At 40.8% G+C, this 19,425-nt stretch overlaps 1 protein-coding gene across 3 annotated transcripts in view; it reads left to right on the plus strand.

Moving 5' to 3' along the window:
- Positions 1-6,023: 6,023 nt before the first annotated feature.
- The window catches only part of epb41a (erythrocyte membrane protein band 4.1a), a 105,775-nt gene continuing 92,373 nt past the window's right edge, over positions 6,024-19,425 (plus strand). For 2 of the 3 annotated variants that reach the window (XM_038304040.1, XM_038304041.1), the window contains exon 1: positions 6,024-6,242. The gene's annotated coding sequence lies outside the window, so the exon portion shown is untranslated. The remainder of the gene's footprint in view (positions 6,243-19,425) is intronic. The other variant, XM_038304039.1, reaches the window with a different exon arrangement.

Consider the following 19,425-nt stretch of genomic DNA (forward strand, 5'->3'; position numbering starts at 1 on the left):
AAACAGTTCAGTCCATTGCCAGAGAACGAAGTAGGATCCAGCCGGTGGGCTGCCAACAGGATGCCCCAGAAACCACCCAGAGTGTCCTAGATGCTGTAGCCCTGGGAAACATGCAATAGTCCAAAACCAGGTCAGGGAAACAGATCAGGACAAGAAGGCTCAGGGATCCAGGAGTTCGAAGCCAGTTCAGGCAACCCTATCAGACAGGAACAGGCACGCTCACTGGATGAGACGCAGAACAGGTAAGGATCAGGAATATAGAAACACTATGGAATGCTAAAAACCCCTCTCACCAGTGGGCAGCAAGAACGAGCACTAGAACAAGAACAATGATCTGGCACTGATGGCTGGGACTGAACTGTTTAAATAGAAGTGGGAGCAGGTGGATCAGATGAGGAGTGATGAGCAACCAGGCAGAGTTAGACAGGTGAATGGAATGAGCAATTAAGCCAGTCATCTCTGCCAAGATCATGACACAATGATTGATAGAAGTTTAAAAGTAATTTTCTTTTAAGGATTTTTCTTTATCATTGTAATGATATTCATTTATAAATCTCCTCTCATCTAACAAGGTTTCAAAACTACACATTTAATGTCTGAATTCAATTAAAAGCCGGATGTATGAAAGTTGTCTCCTGCTGAAAGAGGATAAAACTCATATATTGATCTTTGCACTAGAAAAAGTGACAGCAGATCCTTGGGACTCTTCTTTCTCTGGCAAAATCCTCAGTGAAAGGATAACCTTTGACTCTGTTTTCCCTTGGAAAATGTGTTAGAAATCTGTTACCACTATTTGTGAAATATTGTTAAACCTAGTCTTGCTAGTCTCTCGTCCGCAAATGGAAATCCTAATCCGTATATAATTTTGTCTCATCTTGATTTTGGTAACGTTCTTTACACGTGTTGAACTAAAACCTTCTCAGACCAGTTGATATCTGTCAAGAATGCCGTGTTAAGGTTGGTCATGTAACTCCATTTTTAATGCACTGGCGCTCGATTCAACATTGAGTGCATTTCCTAATTTAGGTTTATCATCATCCAGTCAAATTGACTGAACAAAGTTTTCTCTCTAAGGAAAACCAGCTGATTGCATCGACTCATTGACTCTTCAGCAATCCCTCACACTAAGCATGCTTGTAGCAACAGTGGAGAGGAAAAACTCCCTTTGAACAGGAAGAAACCTCCAGCAGAACCAGGCTCAGTGTGAGCGGCCATCTGCTGAGGCCCACTGGGGTTCAAGGAGACAGAAGCAGACATAGAAAAAGAAGCATAGATACAAAATGCAACTGTGAACTGGGCGGCCCCGTCCAGGAAACACACAGCCAGGCAGACGAGCTCCGAGCCAGCTCCCATGTCAGAGGATGAAGAGAGCACATCCAGTTAGTCACGGTCAGAGAAACAGGACTACACTGGAAAACAGGCCAAGCTCCAACATCTATAAACAAATAAAGATTTCGAAGGCCCTCTTGTACAGACTTCACCCCATAGACTAGAACTTCATAATCACATAGGGAATTAAATGAGAACCTTAATTAGGTTTATTTATTTTTTAAAGTTATCTAATATGGTTGATGGATACTGTGTGACCTGCTGTGTTTTTCATTGTTCTGTTATAATTTTTTATGTAATGTTGTGAGAGGGAAGAAAAAAAAAAGGTATTTCCTGTATATATGCTACCGTCTTTTATAAGACATCTATGTGGTTTGAAAAATCTTAAAGTCTTTGTTACTTGCCTAAAAATCAAATAAAAAATATTACTTTTCCCTAAACCTTTAGTATTCAATAATGCTCATGTATTTATAGTTTTTTTGAGTGCATTTCAAATAATTTTATTTTGCCACATATCAGGGGACACTATGTTAATAATTATTTGTATTTTAATCATAATATCTACTGATAAGTGAATAAACCAGAGAAGAAGGCAAGGAGATAGGTTGGTTCTACAGTTTTAGGTTTAGAGTGTTTCTTCATGCTGCTGCTTATCATTACCAGACAGTTTGGCTTCGCACCTGCTCTTTAAAACTGTGGGACTGGGGATGGGTGGGGGGGGTTGCTAGTGAAGGGGGAGGGGCCAGAAGGCTGTCCTTTTGTAAAGTGATGGGGGTAGGAAAGTCTGTATGAATGTGGAAGAATAAAATAGACTGATGTATTCAGAGAAGCTTAGAGATGCTTATTATCAAAACGCTGATCTGTAGTGATGCAGATTATACTTTTTTATTTTAGTCTTTTGTACTTAATTAGTAATAGTCCATTCATCTTTTTCTCAGGACTTTAGGGAGGCTGCTAACCATCTCCAACGCTCCTTTTTTGTGGGATATGGCATGCCCTGGCAAGACTGCCAATATATCAGAGAATAACTGAAAGACACGTAGCCATGCATATGCGTGTCCATACATAAGGATATTAATAATGAAAAAAACAACATTTAAACTGCTTTGCACACTTCAGTGTTGTTAGATGAGCAAGAAACAGCTGGGAGCATCTCATCAGCTGAAAGAAAAGACAAAGAAAAGGGGCAATGGGGTAGAGGGTTGGTATTTGGGATGGGGCCAGGCTTTTAGCAATGCGTAAGGGCGTACATGGTACACCCTTTAAACAATATATTAGAAACTGCACTCCCTGTTTTTGGGATGTATGGCTTTGGCACACCCTAATTTTCTCTCGGAAACTTTGCTCAAATGTTCAAAATTTGCCAATCCGCATGACACGCTTCACAAGAGCAGATGCTGGAGTTGGAAAAATAGAATTTTTGATAATCAGCAATCCGTTTATGGTTCTTTCTTTGTTTTTTTCGTTTCAAAACAAAAACGAAAAAACAAAACAAGCATGTGGTTTTTTGTTTTTCCGTTTTTAAAATGAAATTAGAAATACGGCATTTGCAAAAATGAAAAAAGGGTATGTTTTGGGATTTTTTTTTAACTGCAATGGTTAAACCAAAGACTAACTTTTATTTTGTTTCTAATTCAACGGACCGGAAATGAAGACCTGAACTCCCAACGCATAACTTTTTTAGTTGCCAGTAGGTGGCGGTAATGTACGCCTTCAATTTCTTGCCAACCGCCATTATAATCCACAAGAAGAAGAACTTTTTCAGTTAGCACTACCAAAATGGAAACGATGGCTCTGTTCGAAATCCTGGGCTGCGCCCTCCAATTCTTCGAAGTCCTTGAAAATAAGGAGACCGGAAGAGTTTTGGCTGTGAATTCGAACAGGTCTACCCTTCTGCGGGTTTTACCGCCGTATGCTCTGTTGCTTAGCAACCGTGAAAGTTGACACACAAAGCAGGAAAAGAATGAAAACCAAAGTTTTTAAAACTGTTCATCTAAATTTTAATTTAGATGGCAAAACAAAACCCAAATGCTGTTGATTTTCTATTAATTCGATTTTTCATTTTTTCGATTTTAAAAATGGAAAAACAGAAAAACCACATGCTTGTTTTGTTTTTTCGTTTTTGTTTTGAAACGAAAAAACCAAAGAACGAATGATACACAGATTCTCAGCCCATCATAGAAGCTGATCTGTGAGCTGAAACAATTAATGCCTAAATTAACTTAAAATGTTGAAAACCTGCCTGTAAAATATGTTCGCTTTTGCTATCCTAATGCCTGAAGTTTGAATTACATACCTGAAAAATGCTAACATCTACTTCCAGCCCCCACCAACAGTAGGGGGAAAACCCCAAGAGGCGACCAGGCCTGAGGCAGCTGCTGCTGGGGATTCCCAGTGACAGCGCACCGCCAGTACGTGGGCGTCTGAGCGGCTCCAGCACTGAAATAGTATTTGAAGGCAGGATGGTAATCTGGATTAACTGACTGCACAGACCATGTTTCTAGGTGGACTTTCTCTCTTAAAAACATATTAAACATTTTACCCATAGATCACAGCAAATATAGCAAAGCTGCTCTCTGCCATTGAACACAGGAGCAGCAGAAGCTTCAGACGAATCTGGACACACCTTACCTGACGTGATTCAGGAGCATCAAAGAGGCTCTGCAGGCACGCTTGACTTTAATGTGGACAAGCATAAAAAAATTAAGCAGCAGACACTTTTTTTCATGTTCAAAGCCCGTGTGATGAGAACGCAGCAATACACTTTCTGATTGTTTGAATGAACCTATGAAACATAATGTTGTACCTAAAAATTAACTCATGTCTTCCTTATGAAATTTCCACAACTTGTCCAGCACACATACTTCCCATAATCAGGAGAAAAATATTGCTGTAACAAAGACAAAAAGTTAGCTGCATTTAACCTCAAAATGCAGGAAATACTGTAGCATTTCAGAGAGTCTACATTTAAAAGTTTTCCGTGGGAGGATAATGCTACAATGCTTGCACCTGCAAAGCATAAAGATGTATTACACCCTATGAAATATTCCTAGCTAAAAGCCAGGAAGGCGAAATACCATCAAGGGCTCCATAGAATGGTTTGAAGATCCTAAAATCAACTGATACTTATTTTTCCAAGCAAACATTGGGGGGAAACTAAGACTATTGTGAAACACGAGTTGAGGGAGATTGCTGAAGAGTCAGTGACAAAATACAAGAAACCTTTTTCCAGGCTGATTGTACTGTCTTTTTAGAAGATACCTGTTTTTAATTGGCACCCTATATGAATCAATGGAATTCAATTAAGTTCACTTCCAAATTCCCTTTTGGAGCCATCCAGCAGCATTTTGGACAAGCAGCTAAAATGAGTTGAGTTCCATTGGGAACACTTTGCTGCTGCAGCGGTCATTGGTTCATCCTGTTGCATCATAGCACCCAGTGTCATATGGTAAGAGTATGCAGGCAGTTCCTGCAGGGTGGACCGAAACCACTGAAATCCTACAACAGATCATCTCACGGATGCCATCTTTAGCTTCACCCTATACACCAGGTAACACACCATATTATCAAGGAGCTCAGGGAGGCCTGCTCAGGATCCTGGAGGAGTTACCTTACCACGCCAGAAGGAGCATACCCATCATGCCTGGACGGGGCCGCCTTTTACAATGACCTTTTGTATCTCTGCTTCTGTCTCCTTGAACCCCAGTCGGCCTCAGCAGATGGCCGCTCACACTGAGCCTGGTTCTGCTGGAGGTTTCTTCCTGTTAAAAGGGAGTTTTTCCTCTCCACTATCGCTACATGTATGCTTATTGATTGCCTTCCAGTCAATGAGTTGATGAAATCAGCTGGTTTTCCTTAGATAGAAAACTTTGAATCAATCTGACTGGATGATCTGGTGAACTGGAAAGTACATTTAGATGACATGTGATGTAAATTGGCGCTATAGAAATAAACTGAATTGAATTGAATCAGGCATTTATAAAATAATTTGGCCACCAACTGATGAGTACCAATTTTAGTAACTCCCTTTTTTTTTTACTTTCAAACATTCTGTGTGCTGATTATTTTCATTATCATCCACTGATGCTAAACTAAATGTTACTGAGTAAATGTTTATTCAATTATATTCTATTTTCTTTGCAGAGAAAAAAATCAAGCACTACTCTACAGCAACAACAGTAAGGCACAGAATCAGATTACATTATCTAAACAAAAAGAAATCCACTTTAGCCTCTCTGTTCCTGTCTGACACATTCAGATTCACTTTTGCTTTATTAATGTCGTTCCATTCCTCAGTGAAGCTGAATGGAAAATAATGCTTGTTATGTTGCACAGGGACCCCTGGTTACAGATGATGGAGCCATGCCGTGAATATAAGCTTTTACAGTCGTGATTGGAGGGATCTGCTTCCTGCACAGCTCGCATTGGTTCCATCACGACCAGATTTGTGTTATTAAATAGAAAATTCAACCTTCCTTTTAAAAAAGATGGGAGGCATTTGGTAAATGTGCCCTGAGTTTTGTCTTATTGGATTCTTTTGTAATGATAATCTCCGTTCATTTTGCTGTGTTTTTTTTTAATATATGATGTTTTTTTTATGATGTTATTGTTATGTAATTCCACACTTCAACCAATGTGCAAGCAGTCGGTAGCCCGCACGCCACCATCTCAATCCCGGCAGTACATCTCCTGTCAGGCATCGCTGAGGGAAAAGTGCACAGATTGACGGACGCGCCTGGTGCTGAACGCTTTGTTAAAGGCGCTGCTTTTCTGACGCTCCTCAATAAACTCTTCGTTTCTCCTATTTATATCTGGGAAAGACGAGCAGCGGTGAAGAATTAATGTCTTATTTTCCTGTTTGATTTTTTGATTTTTATTTTTTTGCATTCTGCTGGATGATCCAAACAAAGACGGTGAGTTGTTGACATTTTTCCATCCAGCGCCATTTGCAGACAGGTGCCTACACCTACTGTCCCGGTGTAAACGCTCTGGATTGATCCAGATGCAGATTTATTCATCACCAAATCTTCCACTGATGCACTGAAGGTTAAAACTAACCGGTGATTTACAGCAGAGCGGCCGGTCACAGGTGAATGATAGTCCGCTTAAACGGATGGAGCTGTGGTGCTGAAATAAACGCTCTGGCTTTCATTGGTGCTGTTTGTTTCCATTCCTTTTTCACAAATATGTATTTTATAAATATCATTTTAATGTTCAGCAGAGATTGCTTATATTTCAGTGTAACCGTTATAACTCGGCTCATTATTATCTGGGTTTTTTTCGGCGCAGTTGCCATCTTTATGGAGATTTTATGAATCTAGGAGCGTTTTATCCTAGAGGTTCAGTCCATCTATGGAAAAAAAAAAAACAACGACCATTTTCTATAATAATGACGGAGGAGTGAATTTTTTTAGACACTGATGATTTTATGATTCAAAAGCAGAGCTTTTACTCCTTATTTTGTTTGGCCTACTTTAGACCAGTGTAAATAAGGGAAAATAATACCTTATTTAACCCTTAAGCCCCGAGGATCTTAGGGGCAAATTCCGCCAGAAATTACATGTGAATTAAAGCAAGTCCAGCTCCCAAATTATAAATTAGAATTGTTTGTGTGACAGAAAGGCATTGAGGAATATTTTTCAAGTGGAACCACTATTTTAAATGTCACCATGTCTGATTTATGGGTGATAAAACAAATAAAAAATGAAAAATATTTAGCCTCGCCAAATTTTATTCCAAAATAAACACCATGAAAGCCCATTTGAAACTCTGGATGAACCCTCAGACTTTATAGATCCATATCTTGACTATGACTCAAGCAAATTTAGACTGAATAAGTTGAACCACAAAGGTTATAGTGGGCAGTGTGCGACGCGGAAATGTGATTTTGGCACAATGCTAAAATTGCAAAAATGCATTTTTTTCCACTCATCAAAGGGAATCTGCTCAGACAAATATGCTGATTTCCATTATTGGAGACCTTTTGCATACAGTAAAGTCTTTGTTCCTAAGATTTAGTCGTTGATTCATTGAAATTTACCAATAATATCACCAAACTGAATAGAAAATAAGAACAACAGAGAAAGCTTATGTAACACATGCCTGTTAGATCACCTGAAATGGTCGAACAATGACCTCTGACCCCTCCTTGGAAAGGTCTGAGCCTCTAGTTTCCAATGATGGCGGCCATTAGGGGGCGGGGCTAAAAACGAATACCTGTTGCATTAGTCACGCATGTTAGGTGGAATTTTATATCTTATTTTATTTATTTACTCTGCTATAAAACAAAAAGAAACATGTTTTAAGAATGTTAAAGCCCAATTTTAAAGGCGTGTGGATGAAACACCATGTGACTGTGTGTTGGCCATTTTTATAAAAAGATAAACATGAGCAGGTGTCAGTTGGGCCTTGTGCCTGCCGAGCTTTTGGGGTTAATTCACATAAGGCAAATTAATTTATTAGTTCTGATTATATTAATACTTTAAACCTTTTAGCAGTTGTTAAACACATCTGATTAGAGTAAGCCACATTTCTGTGTTAAAAATGTATGTAAACGTAAAAGTAGCTGAAAGTTTTACAGTTAAATGAAAAAAATTGTAAAAAAACAATTATTTTTAAGATCGTAATTACTTTATTAAGATTCTCTATACCTTAGTTAATTATACCTGTGTAATAAAGCATACAAAATATTACGATAAGATGTGTTTCAATAGAAAAAAAAAAATGCATTAGATCATGAAAAACCTTTCATTGGTGTTAATGGAATATTCCAAAAAAAGGTTAAAAATAATCCACTGGATTTTGTTTCCAAGTTTGAAGACATTTTGCCTCCCATCCGGAAAGCTTTGTCAAATTGAAATTAGGGATGCACGATATTGGGATTTTGGCCGATATCCGATATGCCGATATTTTAAAACTCATGTAGTCGATAACCGATATCGATACCGATGTTAAAGCTGGACAAAAATAAGTAGTCATTGAAAATAGCAGTTTTGTTATCCATTTCTGACACTTTGAAAAATAATATACTCAAATATATTTTCATATGCTGATATCAAATAGATTTTTAAAAACGCGGTATCGATCTATTTTACTTTCAAATTCTCGTGAAATTTAATTTTTCTGTTACAAACTCTCATGATATTTATTTATTCTTGTGAGATTTTGTTAGTAAAATAGATCGATACCGCTTCAATATATCAACATATAAATATGGCAAAATTTCGTGAATTTTCGGGGGATTTCGTAGCATAACGATGACATATAGCAATATTTCATTAGTAAAAGAGATTGATATGGTGTTTTTAAATGGCAATATATCAGCATATGAAGATATTGGGATATTTTAATGTATCAATATTTTTTCCCTCATCTTTAGAAGTTTTTAAGTCTGTAAAAAAGGAAGTTTTTGAGGAAGAAGAAGTAGTATTTTATTTTATATTTTTTTTAAACTTTAGAAACTCAGAAGCTGATCAAATATCGGGATAAATATCGGTGGGGTGGCCGATGTCCGATATTCAGTTTTAAGGCCGATACCGATAGGGGGCCGATTATATCGTGCATCCCTAATTGAAATGTCAGAAATAGCGTTGTTTTTGTTTAGAAAACATGCAAATAGAAATGGACGAACGGGTCCACCCCTTTGGAATGGAGTGTTTGGCTTTTTGTTTTGTTAGCCTACAATAATCCATAACTGTCTATTAGGGGTGGAACGGTTCACAAAATCCACGGTTCGGTTCAATTCACGGTTTCTGGTCACGGTTTTCGGTTCGATTCGATACATGTTGATTGTTACACCGAAATTCCCTAAAAAATTATGAAATTAATGAAAAAATCCCCCCCAAAATAATGGATTGTAATTATTTTAAATGATCCGCGGAAACCCTGGATCATTTCCGTATGTTTTGCTGCTTTGAATTTAATCATCTGGCGCATGCCCTCTAACCTGACAACAATTTCAACTGTTGTCAGGTTACATGCTCTCTACCATCTCCAAGGAACTCAGAGCGGAGCGGACGGGAGCCACAGTGGGGGCTGTAGGCTTTGCTTTGAGCAGCTGGTCTGGAGCGCAGCGGGGCGGAGCGCTGACGGAGTATGTGGGATTTCGGGATTAGCATGACATGTTGGTCATGTTGCTGTTAGCATAAACAAAACGTGTTGCACAATGCTCGCACACTGTGGCACTTTTATCCACAGCTTTCTTTCCGCCGTCATCGTAGGTCACTCTAAATGCAAAGCGCTCCTATACAGCAGACCTATAAAGTGCTGCTGGCGCGTCTTCCAACTCCTGTTCTTTCCCACTCGCCATTCTGACACAATTCTCCACAACAACTGATTTTTTTCTGCTACACCCGGCTAAGCTGCTTCGCTCCTTCTTCTTCTTGTTTACTACTGGTGGTTGGCTTTGGTCGCAGTACCGCCACCTTCTGCTCTGGAGTGTAAACGCTTCCTCTATGAGAAAAAGGAGCAGCGCATGAACCGAACGAAACACACGCGAACCGAACCGAGACAGTCGAACCGAACGATTCTGACAGCTTTCATAAATCGTCCCATCCCTACTGTCTATGGCTCTGAAAGGGGGTCGTTAAAGGGAATTGTTTATGGAACAAAAACAAGGCTTTGTTGGGCTTCTGCATAAAGCCTGGAACTCAACGCTATTTCTAACATTTTGAATTGAAAAAGCTTCCTGAATGGAAAGCGAAACGTCTTCAAACTTTAAAAACAAAGTCCAGTGGATTTTTTTTTTTACTTTTTTGGAATGACTATGAGCTGGATGACTGAGAATCTTTACCAGCTTAATGGAATATTCCACTGGCAGGGTTGAGCTGAGGGAAATTTTGAGATGGGAAGGAAAAAACAAACAGAAAACAACATAATGTTTGAGACATACTGGTTAAATGTGTAAATTAGCCCTCTGTTCGCCTACTGGGATCTAGTGATGCTGCTAGTTTTTATTTTTATTTTTATTTTTTAGCCTTAGTCTTCCAATTGTTAATTTTCTCACTAGCTACAATTGCGATTCTTAGTTTGTTACGTACTAAAAGGTTTGAACAAGACTGCCTGTACCCTTTTTAGCTCATCTGGTAAAATAAAGGAGTAATTCTGAGATTAGAACATCCATTTATGAAAGCTCCTTATCTTTGCCCACCATAATACCCTGCTACCAAAGCATGATTATTACTGACATTTTTACCTCCGCCAAGGGGGTTCTGTTTTTTTGGAGAGTTTTTGTGTATCTGTCTGTCTGCCTGTGGATGACTTGAAGAGTTATGGATGAATTTTAATACAAATGTTACCAGAGCTGTCCCTCAATCCATTAAAGTTTGGTGATAATCCGGATCAAAATGTGGATCCAGGAGTTTTTAAAAATTGTTCTCTAACACTGTGAGAAAGGGATATTTGGTGGAACAAGCAGTCCCCGACTAAACCAGAGGGTGGCAGCAGTGACTATTGACAATCTCCGCATCCAACTCAGAAAGTCCGGAGGTATTTTTACTAAAGACAAAAGAGAGGCCTTAGTTCTTTATGTGGGCGACCCAAGTTTCAATCAGACCTCTGGTCCTTTGCCGCACAACTTTCCCTCTCTTTAGTACTCCCTTTCCTGTCATCCAACTATCAAAAAAATGAGCCACAAGTGTCGTAAAAACCTAAAAAAAAAAAAAAAAAAAACACAAGAAAAGGGAAGTTTTTGGTGTGTTAAACAGGATCAAAGGAAAACTCATGGGCAGATTTTATGGACATTTTTTTACCAGAGGTGCACCTCGTGCCAAGGAACAGTTCATTTAAAATTGGAATGATCCAGATCATGTGTAAGTTTTAGCTCTAGGTTGAAGTTGATTTAATTTGACATACACTGTGCATTAAAATAATGCACAGTGTATGTCTGCAGCCTCTGGTGTTTGTTCTGTTCTCAACTTCTTCATTCCCTCTGCTTTCTTCTTTGATCAGCAGATCACCTTCCTGTGTTTTTATCTTCAGTATAATACTTCAGGACTTTTTTGAGTCCCATGCTGAAGCTGTCAATAGTCATTGTTTCCACTCTCTGGTTTAGGGGGGACTGCTTGCTCCACCAAATTAAAAACATCTGCTTCTGATGTGGATCATCATCAAAATGTAATTCAAAGGATTGTTCCTTGGACTGAGGGGCACCTTTGGTAAAAGTTTCATTAAAATCTGTTCATAACTTTCCAAGGTATCTCTACCAAAATAGACAGACTGACAGAAACACAAACTCGCCTAAAAACATAACCTGCTTGGTGGAGGTGAAAAATGAAATGAAAATTCATAATGTAAAGTAATTTTCTAAGAGAAGAAAAGGCATTGCAGTGTACACATGCAAACATGCAGTTACATGGAGGGGATGGGCAATATGTGCGTCTATGCACTATTATGCCAGAGAAAACTCAGCCAGTCAAGTAAGGCTTAATGATGTGATAGCTTTTACTTCTTTTATGCCTAAAAAAAAAAAAAAAATATATATTTTAACTCCAAGCTACATTGTTTAAAAATAACGTGATACTTAATGGCCCAGATTGCTGTCTATAACAGCCCCAACATACTTGCATATCATGGACTTCCTTACTTACACAATTTCTCCAACTGACAGATTTTTCATAACTGTGTTGAAACAGTTTAATCTTTAACTAATACATTTTCTCCAGCTTTTATTGCTATTACACTGTCACAAGTTCAGAGCAACGAATTGAACTCTCTGAATTTAACCCATCCCCTTTGGCGAGCAGTGGGCTGCCATTGTTTGGCGCCCAGGGAGCAGTGTGGGGTTAAAGGTCTTTTTCTCAGGGACCACTTTTCTGCTTCATTCTATCTCTATTCTCCCATCCTGCAGTATTTGTCAAGTTCCACTCATAACTATGTTCTCTCTGCTTTGTTTCATCATAGTAGCTTCATCTGGTTTGTTCCTGTTCAGCTGTGACTCCACCCTGGAGAGAAATATCAGCAATGCTGCTGCCAATTACAATCCATTTATAGATTTTGGTTAATGGTTTCAAGAGTAGCTGTTTCTTTTACTGTGACAAGCAGAATTGGCTAAGAGGACATCTGCCTGGGTGTGTGTTTCCTGGACTGGGTCGCCCATGGAGCTAGTTAACAGTTACCCTTTTTATCTCTCTATCTAGTGTGTGTGGGCATATGGCCGCTCACACTGAGCCTGGTTCTGTTGGAGGTTTCTTCCTGCTCAAATTTAGTTTTTCTTTCTCTCAACTGTCGCTACATGCATGCTGAGTGTGAGGGATTGCTTTCGAGTCAATGAGTCGATGCAATCAACTGGTTTCCCTGAGATAGAAAACTTTGAATAAAAGTAAGAATTTTTGCCACAAGCCCCTTCAGGTGGAGCATGTATTGCCAGTCAATGAATGGATGCAATCAACTGGTTCTGACCAATCCTATTGTATAATCTAGTTGAATAGTCCCCATCTCATCTTAAGGCCCTTTATAGAGACAATTCAACCAGATCATACAGTCAAACTGATTCAAAGTTTTCTATTTAAGGAAAATCAGCTCATTGCATCGACTCATTGACTCGAAGGCAATCCCTCACACCAAGCATGCTTGTAGCGACAGTGGAGAGCAAAAACTCCCTTTTAACAGAAAGGAGAGGGTTCAAGGAGACAGAAGCATAGATACAAAAGGCAACTGTAAACCAGCTCCACAGGTGCTGGTTTACAGCGCCTGTGGAGTCCAGGAAACACACAGCCAGGCAGACGAGCTCCGAGCCAGCTCTCATGTCAGAGGATGAAGAGAGCACATCCAGTTAGTCACGGTCGGAGAAACAGGACTACACTGAAAAACAGGCCAAGCTCCAACATCTAGAAACAAAGGTGTTGATGGCAGCAGAACAGCTGATATTTCTCTCCGGGATGGAGTCACAGCCTCTCACTGTTACCTCCTACTTTTAGAAATTTGAGGGCTTTATATGTGAGAAGGAGGATTTTAAATTCTATTCTGGATTCAACAGGAAGCCAATGAAGAGAAGTTAAGAGAGGAGAGATATAATCTCTCTTTTTAACTTTCATCAGAAGTCTGGCTGCAGCATTTTGGATCAGCTGAAGGCTTTTAACTAAGAATTGAAACATAAATAACTCCAATATATTTAAAACGTCCACCACTTCAAGTCTTTTCACTGGTGTTAATACATAGCTGCTTGTGTTCTGCTCGTCCCCCCCCCTTTTTTCTTTTTTTGTCTTCAAATTTATAAAGTCTGTCTCAAAACTAGCTCTGTGCACCGCATAGACGTCTGTCCCCTTACTGGTTGTCTGCACTCCTGTTTCTTGCTTCATTTGTTCCTTTATAGCTGTAGTCAAAACTGTAAAACCATTGAATTCTATCTTTAGGTAAATATGCTTTTCGTTTGCTTTGTCCCGTTCTCTGTGGTGGTGTCCCCTCCACAAACGCTACAGTATGCATCTTTGCTGAGCACTATTGTTGGGCTTGTTTGTAAAGTGATAAATAAGTGATCAGTTCAATAATAACTCTAATCTTCTACTGAAGCTTGCTTTTCAGATTCATCCTGTATGTCTCCTTGCTTGACCTGAAGTTGCTATTGCTGTACTTCCCAATAATCCTCTGGAAACCCCCTTGCTAGAAGCTTTTTTTTCTTGTTTAGCAGTTCCTTCAAATCACTGTTGATCTATGGTTTATTATTGGGAAAGCATTTTAGCATTTTATTCTGGTAGAAACAATGAGAAATCTATATAGTCAGTCACACACTCAGTCATTGCACTGATTTCCTCTCCATGTGTCTCACACCGTGCATCCCAGCGTGTAGCCTCAAAACAAGCTTGTTGGGCTTCTTTAGCTTGCTATGACCATTTTCATATAACTCTTTTTAATGCAGTCTGTCTCCTAAAAATGGGCTTATACTCTGAGCAGAGAAAAACAAGCTTCTGTTCCGATTCCCCAAGAGGTCTTATGTAACACTAGCTTAGTTATTAAAGACCAGAAGGCCTTATATCAGAAGTCTAAATTCGTCTGCAGGAGCCCTAGTTAGTAATTAATAAAAACCATTACAAAGGAATAATTTATTTCAATACTATTTATTTTTTTAGAAGGAAAAAAATTAAAATAAACACCACAGAATATAAACCATACAAAGAACCCAAAAAATATACAATACAATTAAATACAATATGAAAAATACAATAAATATATACAGTACTGCAGTATATCTTATGAATGTGCACAAAAAAATTCCTACATTTCCCCACCGGTTGGCACGACATCTGACACGCATTTAAGTCCATAGTTTGATTGTTCAGTTATTTGAGATGAGAATGTCCAAGCGCAAATTGTGTCCAATGGAGAAGAGATGAATCATGAATTGTGTGTCAGTATGATGAGATGGAAAGGGAAACGCTACAGACCATCAGCCTCCTACCAGACCAGTATGGAGTTCAGGTTCTACTGGGCCCAGCCACTGTGTTCAGTAGCTCTCCATCCTGTTGCGCTCTCATTCTGACAGAGACGTGGCTCACATCATCAACCCCGGACAACGCCATTAGCCTGGAGGGGCTAGCTACTTTCCGCGCCGACAGAAACAAAGAACTCAGCGGTAAGAGCCGAGGAGGCGGACTCTGTGTTTACATCAATAACAACTGGTGTAAAAATGCTAGAATAGTCACAAGTTTTTGCTCTCCGGACATAGAGCTTCTGACTGTTAGCTGCAGACCCTTTTACCTGCCCAGAGAGTTCACTGTTGTTACCATCACAGCGGTGTATGTCCCCCCCAGCGCTGATACAAAGGAGGCCATGAGTGTTCTCTATCGGACTGTCTCTGAGCTGCAATCTACACACACAGAGGGCGTTTTCATCATTGCTGGAGATTTTAATCAGGCGAATATGAAAACTGTTCTCCCTCATTTTTATCAACACGTGGATTTTGCTACTCGTGGAGAGAACACTCTGGACTTAGTTTATACAAACATAAAAGACGCATTCAGAGCAGCCCCCCGCCCCCACATCGGCTCCTCAGACCACCTTTCTGTGATGCTAATTCCTGCATACAGACCCCTGCTGATCAGAGCAAAACCTACAGTGAAGCAGGTGAGGGTCTGGACGGAGGGGGCCATGGATGCACTCCAGGACTGCTTTGAATGCTCTGAATGGGACATGTTCAAATCAGCAGCAACATATGACAACAAGATCAATGTTGATGAGTACGCCATGACTGTTTCAGCCTACATCAACCACTGCATCGAGGACGTCAGCACAACAAAGACCATCACCACCCGAGCCAACCAACGGCCCTGGATGACTGAGGAGGTCCGCCACGCGCTAAAAGCACGGAACTCAGCCTTCAAGTCTGGTGACAAGGAGGCACTGAGGACAGCTAGAGCCACCCTGAACCGTGCCATCAGGTTAGCAAAGCGGAACCATAACCAGAAAATCCAGCATCTGTTCCACGACGCCAACAACACCAGGAGCATGTGGCAAGGCATACGGGCGATCACAGACTACAACACGCCCCCTGCCCCGGTGGATGAAGTTGATGCTGACTTCCTAAACGGACTAAATAACTTCTTTGGGAGGTTTGAGGCACTAAATCGCACTCCAGAAGTGAAGGCTGTCCCACATCAGGAAGAGGAGGTTCTCTGCCTTGACACAGCCGACGTGTGGAAGACTCTGAGGAGGGTCAACCCGCGGAAGGCCCCAGGTCCCGACAACATACCTGGGCGGGTGCTCAAGGAGTGTGCAGGTCAGCTAGCTGGTGTCCTCACGGACATTTTTAACACCTCGCTGGAGCAAGCCACAGTGCCAGCATGCTTCAAGTCTGCCTCCATCATCCCAGTGCCAAAGAAACCTCAAGTCACCTGCTACAACGACTACCGGCCCGTCGCACTGACTCCCATCATGATGAAGTGCTTTGAAAGGCTGGTAAAGGAACACATCGTCTCCAGTCTCCCCCCAACACTCGACCCGTTCCAGTTTGCCTACCGGCGAAACCGCTCCACTGAGGACGCCATCTCCTCTGCTCTTCACCTGAGCCTGGCCCACCTGGAGGAGAAGAACACCCACGTGCGGATGCTGTTCCTGGACTTCAGTTCAGCGTTTAACACCATCATCCCACAGCACCTGGTGGGAAAGCTGGAACATCTGGGCTTCAACACACCCCTTCGAAACTGGCTGCTGGACTTCCTCACCAACAGACCTCAGTCAGTCCGGGTCGGTCAGAACACCTCTGATGTCATCACCCTCAGCACGGGCTCCCCTCAGGGCTGCGTCCTGAGCCCCCTGCTGTTCACCCTGATGACATATGACTGCGTCCCCAGGTTCACCACCAATCACATCGTGAAGTTTGCGGACGACACCACGGTGGTGGGCCTCATCAGGGACGACAACGACCGGGACTACAGAGAGGAGGTGGAGCAGCTGGTGGACTGGTGCAGTGAAAACAGTCTGATCCTGAACGTGGAGAAGACGAAGGAGATCATCGTCGACTTCAGGAAAAACCGCCCCCACCATGCTCCACTGCTCATCAACAGCTCAGCTGTGGAGGTGGTCAGCAGCACAAAGTTCCTGGGGGTGCACATCACGGACAACCTCACCTGGACTGTAAACACTTCATCTCTAGTGAAGAGGGCACAGAAGCGCTTGTACTTTCTGCGGAGGATGAGGAGAGCCCGCCTGCCCCCGCCCATCCTCACAACCTTCTACAGAAGCACCATAGAGAGCGTTCTGACCAGCTGTCTCTCTCTGTGGTGTGGAGGCTGCAGAGCTTCTGACTGGAAGAATGTGAGGAGGGTGGTGAGGACAGCGGAAGGAATCATTGGGGCTCCTCTTCCCTCCATTAAGGACATTTCATCACAGCGCTGTGTGTCCCGAGCCCGTAATATCATCAAAGACCCCTCACACCCCCACCATGGACTGTTCTCCCTGCTGCCCTCTGGAAAGAGGTTCCGCAGCATCCGCTGCAGATCCACCAGGTTGTGCAACAGCTTCTTCCCCACTGCCATCAGACTGTTGAACCTTTGATCCACAATCCGAACTCTGCACCTATTGCACATTATCGGGCATCAAATGCTGCTGAACTTTTAACTTTTAGCCCTTTAAATTGTTCATCTCATTGTATTTTTCAATAACGCATTTTTTGCACAAATGCCATTTTGCACTGAACCACTGCAACTTGCACACTGTCTCTTATCCTCTGCACTGTTCACACTTTGACCACTGCTGCACTTTTTGTATTTTTCTATAACTCGTGCCATTTGAAATATCAATGCAACGTTCATAAGCTGTATGTAACGCAATTTCGTTCTGTATGCACCCTGTGCATACAAAATGACAAATAAAGAAGTCTAAGTCTAAGTCTATCCTTTAGCCCTAAGAAAGGATCACCTGGCCTGTATTGAAATTAACAGGACTAGTAAATTGTCAGCCTGCTAGTTAACTAGATTTTTACACATTCAGAAAAAAACGCAATTACATCCACCTTTCTTTTAGATAAAATAAAGATATCAGCATTTATCATAATCTTAAACATCTTTGAATTTAAGATGTTAAACTGTTTGACAATTGATAAAACATTTAGCATTGGCTAACACCACCAACAAGCTAAACAAACAAAACAACGTTGTATTCACTCCTGGCCGTTTCTCAAGCGGTCAGTCTGAAGAACGCACAAGTCTGCTCTGATGCATGCTCGATAAAGAGGGCGGGGCGAGAACAACATCCGGGGATTTGGTACGTTCTCGATCTGGCGTTCTCGAGAATTGGAACGGTACTTGGGCTGAGGCTGATGACGTGTCACGAGTACACAAGCACACAAGAACGCTCAAGAATGCATATTGTGAAACGGCCTCCTATCTCTTTGCCTTCTTCCTGCTCTGTATCTTCAGTGCCTCCTAATTAATTCAGCTTGTACTTGGAGAAGCAGTTAAATGAAAAGTCTAGTTGGCAAGGAATAATCAGTGGATCATTATTTATACATAAAACAAATACGCTCAGAGTGATTTAATGAATTTAGCGTTAATCAGTAAAGAAATAAAAATAATTATCTTATTTGCGATCACTGAGTCTGGGAGCGGCCATTTTCATCCAAATATAGTAACCCCTCCCTCCTGCCATCTTCCAGCAGTGACGTCACGGTGCGGTAAGCCTAGCGCCATTCTCCCCGCTTTACAAGCTAAATCAATGGGAACTACTAGACACATCTGCAATCAACAACAATTATTGAATATTTCCAGAGGACTTCACCATTGAAATTCACCAGAGCTATAGTGAAACTGACAATGCCCACGTGCATGGCAGCTGGATGCTGGAATACATCGGGTAAAAGTGAAAAAAAAGAGTTATTCCACCTTTCTGATTCCTGATCCTCCACGGACGGGTTGGTCGTTGGATCGCCAACTTGAAGAGGGAGGATTTGCCATCGAAACTTCTGGCCAGAGAAAAAACACGTAATATGTAGCCAACATTTGGAAGAAGAATGTTTTCAAGATGACTTGGATAATAGCGCGTTGTGACAAACACCAGATACAGCACTGTGACTTGATCAACAGCCGATACCGCACCGTGACGTCACTAACCAGTAGGTGGCAGTAGTGTTCTTTGACAAACATGGATGCCTCCAGTAAAGCATATTCACATTAAAATTACTCTTAATTAAAAACACTGATCATTTATTGAACAGTATGTACATATTTCATATTTAAAGAACTTTCAGAAGTTTGAATTTTCCTTTTCCTTAAGTATTTATTAATTTCAGCATTAGAGTTGTGATTGAGGTGCTCCCTGGTGTAAAATACCAACTTACAATGTTTTGCATGGTTATGCAAAAGTTCAAAAGGGAAAAAATACCAGGAAAATACACAGCATCCAAGACCAGACGGAATAAACAAATAAATAATTAATTAAATAAATAAAAAATGTTAAACCTTGATCAACTAACACAGGAACTTAAGTTCACCTAAAAAAGAATAAAATATCAAAACCAAGCAGGCAACTCCAACCTGCAGCCACCTTAAGTGATGCAATTCTAGAAGAAATAGATTAGGGGTTAAAAAAAATAAAGAAATATGTAAAAAAAAAAAAATAAAATAATAATAATAATAATTGCAAGGTAAAATACGGACCTACTTTGCC

The sequence above is a fragment of the Cyprinodon tularosa genome, unplaced genomic scaffold (assembly GCF_016077235.1).
Source record: "Cyprinodon tularosa strain WSP-4 unplaced genomic scaffold, ASM1607723v1 ctg524, whole genome shotgun sequence".
NCBI lineage: Eukaryota > Metazoa > Chordata > Actinopteri > Cyprinodontiformes > Cyprinodontidae > Cyprinodon > Cyprinodon tularosa.